The sequence below is a fragment of the Vulpes lagopus genome, chromosome 7 (assembly GCF_018345385.1).
Source record: "Vulpes lagopus strain Blue_001 chromosome 7, ASM1834538v1, whole genome shotgun sequence".
Taxonomy (NCBI): Eukaryota; Metazoa; Chordata; class Mammalia; order Carnivora; family Canidae; genus Vulpes; species Vulpes lagopus.
Genome location: NC_054830.1, coordinates 104040692 through 104045675, shown reverse-complemented (window position 1 = coordinate 104045675; position 4984 = coordinate 104040692).

The window sequence follows — 4984 nt, the reverse complement described above, 5'->3', positions numbered from 1 at the left end:
GTTTGTGTAAAGTAATTTGCTAGTAGGTGGAAGAGATGAAAAAAAATACTACCTAATATTGAGCAAGACATTCTGCATTTTGAATTCAGTTCAGTTAAAAATAAAACTAATTCAATTCAATTCAATTCCCTCAGTTAAATTCAATTGTCACAATACCTTTATGTGCAGAGATTAACAGTACCTTTTTTTTTTTTTTTTTTGATGGGTGAGAAACCAGGTATTAGAAGTCACTTAGTTAAGTGATAAAGACTAGACTTGAATCTAGGTCTACAGATGCAGAATGCATTCCAAATCATGTGGCATCTTTTAACTGCAATTTGAGGTGTTTACCCATATACTGTGTTAATATAATGTCTATAAAGTGCTTTACACGCTGCTTTGCACATGGAAAACATTTTGTAAGTAAAAGCTACCATTAATCCATGAGTAACAAGGGTGTATTTGCCTATTACCTTTATTATAAATATTTTTGAAGATTTTGCAATTATTGTTAGGATCATGGAATGCTGGATTTCATTAAGCCTTTACCTTTATAAAGTATCTTCTCAAGTTGTGTACAGAAAAGCTGAAATTCAGGGGTGCCTTGATGGCTCAGTTTGTTGAGCATAGAATTCTTGGTTTCAGCTCAGGTCTTTTTTTTTTTTTTTTTTTTTTTTTAAAGGATTAGCTTTAATTTTTTTTTTTAAATTTTTTATTTATTTATGATAGTCACACACAGAGAGAGAGAGGCAGAGATACAGGCAGAGGGAGAAGCAGGCTCCATGCACCGGGAGCCTGACGTGGGATTCGATCCGGGGTCTCCAGGATCGCGCCCTGGGCCAAAGGCAGGCGCGAAACCGCTGCGCCACCCAGGGATCCCTCAGCTCAGGTCTTGATGTTGAGATGGTGAGATGGAGACCCAGATCAGGTTCCCCATTCAGCAGGGAGTCTGCTGAAGATTCTCTTCCTCTGCCTTTCACCCACTTGCACTTTCACTCTCTCTCTCTCTCTAAAATAAATAAACAAATTTTTAAAAAAAGAAAACAAAAGCTCAAATTGAAGACAACCTTTCTAAGTTGATAAGATGTCAATGTCAAGTCAGGTTGGCAAGGTGTAGCAACAAGGCAATTTCTTATTGTGCTTGACTGCCATTCTATCCTTCACTAACCTTACTCAGCCAGTGAACTCACAATATCATTTTTAAAATGCTTTGCATTTTTAAGTGCCTTCAAATGCATTCTTTCATTTGTATCTCACAACATTGTGAGATATTAAATATCCCTGCTGTACAAATAGGGAAATTGAGATCCAGAGTCATTTTCCTAACAAAACTAGGTAATAGAGGAACCAAAACTCAGCACAGATTCCCTGATTTAAAACTTGATGCTTTTCTCTCTCCACATTATTCTGTCATATTTTTATTAAGATTTCTATCTCCATATATTAGTTATGAGCCCCTAGAATCTGAAAATGCAAATGTAATAAAGTATCACAGTGGGTAGCTTTATGAAATGCATGAGCAAAGAGGGAAATTTGATGGGCTTAATATTGAAATCTTAAAAATTTCTTTTAACAAATGTTTATTTAACATATATTTATTTAGTTCCTACTTTGTCCATGACATCATATTAAATTTTGTGAGGCATATAAAGCAGTAGGGGTCAAGGATGCTGGGAAAAATCTTCACTTCTACTTAATACATTTTTAAATCTTAAAAAAATTATAGGACCCATGTCATGGTAATTACTTACATGTCTTATTTCTATGATCAAACTAAAATCAAACTGATGATTGTAAGTATGTCTTATTTATATTTACATTTCACATAAAGTCTAGCTCAGTACCTTTCTTGTTGAATAAATGAATGAATATATGGTAGATGGATGAATGAATGAATGAATAAATAAATAGGAATACACAGTCAGGATCCTTGCTCTCCAGGAGCTTATGTACTGAATTGAAAGATATGAAACTAAAATAAATAAAATGCAAGAATCATATATGACCAAATGATATAGAGAAGAGGCATAATTTCCAGTTGAAATGATTAGGAAAAGATTTCATGGAACACACACTATTGAATGAAAGGTAAGTAATAAAGATTTCTCCTTTTTTTAGAGCAATGTGAATAAACTAGTCTAGTGAAAGTAAGAAGTAGGAGATTTAAATCTCCTCACCATAGGTAGACACAGTGGGCATTCAAAACACTTTGATTGAATGAATAGATGAATCTTCCCAACAAAAATTTTAATGTATTAGCTTTTAAAAGTACACTACTGTTGAGATATTTTGGTGTGACTTGAAATCAGTGAGATAAAAAATGTCAAAACACTCTGTGATCAAGGATCTTGTGACACTCAGTTTGGCCCTTCTAGAATTCGCGGTAGATCTTGAGAATGTTTTACTCTCTTGTGGAGATTTACTAAGTCTTTTCAGTTCAGAGAAGCATTTTGGATGTATAATCAAACACAGAACTGAAGATTTTTGAGAGGTTGCATCATTTCCTGGAGAGAGAGAACACCAAGCCAAAAGTCTTCAGTTACATCCTCACTCCTCACTCCATTTAGTTTTAACATCTTTCGGCAGGCTGGCCGTAAAAACTAGGATATGAGAATTCCTGCTAGATTCTGGGTCTGGATTATGCTCTAGTCTCCACATTGATCATTTTGTTTTATTTCTTTTTATAGAAAACCACTCGCAATACCTCCTTGGTCTCTAGAGCTGAGTTTTTATACCAACGATAAAAGGAAGCATTATTTACCATAAGGATTTTTTTTCCATTTGATTGCAGCGATTTACAATGCTTTCCTTTTCTCAAGAGAAAATAATAATGCTTCTACCAGAAATTTGAGTTTTTAAAAATGTTTTCTAAATTTTACCTCGGTTGTAATCATCAAAAGTATAAATAAGAGCTTAAAGCATTAATTATAGAGGTGAGACTTCAGCTTGTTTTTATTACAATAATAAACAGTAAACACATTAAATGGATTTTCCAAAAATTTTACTTTTATATGATTTCCTGTAGAAACATTTTGAAGAATAGTATACAGAAAAATATCAACAATTTTAATATTATTAACATAAATTATTTAATGGTTTTGGTGGTCACATTTGATGCTCTCTCTGTATTCCCATTTGAACCAGGTGACTATATATGTTCAGTAAAATCTAAATAGTTTAAAATTTGACTTATAGAACCATGATGGACACTTTTCCAAAAAATAATTTTATTTTATTTTTTTTATTTTTTTTAAATTAATTTTTATTGGTGTTCAATTTACCAACATACAGAACAACACCCAGTGCTCATCCCATCAAGTGTCCACCTCAGTGCCCGTCACCCATTCCCCTCCAACACCCGCCCTCCTCCCCTTCCACCACCCCTAGTTCGTTTCCCCGAGTTAGGAGTCTTTATGTTCTGTCTCCCTTCCTGATATTTCCCAACATTTCTTTTCCCTTCCTTTATATTCCCTTTCACTATTATTCATATTCCCCAAATGAATGAGAACATACACTGTTTGTCCTTCTCCGATTGACTTATTTCACTCAGCATAATACCCTCCAGTTCCATCCACGTTGAAGCAAATGGTGGGTATTTGTCGTTTCTAATTGCTGAGTAATATTCCATTGTATACATAAACCACATCTTCTTTATCCATTCATCTTTCGATGGACACCGAGGCTCCTTCCACAGTTTGGCTATTGTGGCCATTGCTGATAGAAACATCGGGGTGCAGGTGTCCCGACGTTTCATTGCATCTGAATCTTTGGGGTAAATCCCCAACAGTGCAATTGCTGGGTCGTAGGGCAGGTCTATTTTTAACTCTTTGAGGAACCTCCACACAGTTTTCCAGAGTGGCTGCACCAGTTCCCATTCCCACCAACAGTGTAAGAGGGTTCCCTTTTCTCCACATCCTCTCCAACATTTGTTGTTTCCTGCCTTGTTAATTTTCCCCATTCTCACTGGTGTGAGGTGGTATCTCATTGTGGTTTTGATTTGTATTTCCCTGATGGCAAGTGATGCAGAGCATTTTCTCATGTGCATGTTGGCCATGTCCATGTCTTCCTCTGTGAGATTTCTCTTCATGTCTTTTGCCCATTTCATGATTGGATTGTTTGTTTCTTTGGTGTTGAGTTTAATAAGTTCTTTATAGATTTTGGAAACTAGCCCTTTATCTGATATGTCATTTGCAAATATCTTCTCCCATTCTGTAGGTTGTCTTTTAGTTTTGTTGACTGTATCCTTTGCTGTGCAAAAGCTTCTTATCTTGATGAAGTCCCAATAGTTCATTTTTGCTTTTGTTTCTTTTGCCTTCGTGGATGTATCTTGCAAGAAGTTACTGTGGCCCAAAAAATAATTTTAAATTAATTATCTAGCACTGTGAGGTGAATCCTGTCTATTGAAAATGCATATAGCACATTTCTAGAAATTTTGTACATAGGAATTATTGAAAAACTTCTGTATGATAAAATGTGAGCCTTTTAGAAAACTTCTCAGAACTTTGTAAAGTTTGGAAATTTGTATTATCCTTCATATTTTCTTAGAACTATGTAACGATTATGATTAAATGGCTACCTTGACTTGGAATTCCAAAAAATAAAAGACTTATGGGAATAGTTGAACATATACATATAGGAGAGATTTTTTCCAAAAAAAAAAAAAATGAGAGAAAGAAAGAGAGAGAGAGATTGAGAGAGATGTGCTTTCATAGAAAAAGGCCCAAAAGTGAGAATGTTTTCAAGGAGATGTAAAGTTATTTCCTCAAGGCAGTGATTTTCAAACCTTGGTATGTGGGGGATCACTGGGGAGACAGTTAAAAACTAGCTTTCTGAGCCCCATTCCCAAAGGATGTTCATATCCAGTAAATATCTGCAATAGGTAAAGGGTGCATGAAAAAGGGGCAAGAAGGGGTGATTAAAAGGACTGGAAAAAATTTTAGAGAAAGATATTATCTTTATCTTAATTGTGGTGATGGCTCCTTAGGTGTGTATATAGTTTAAAATA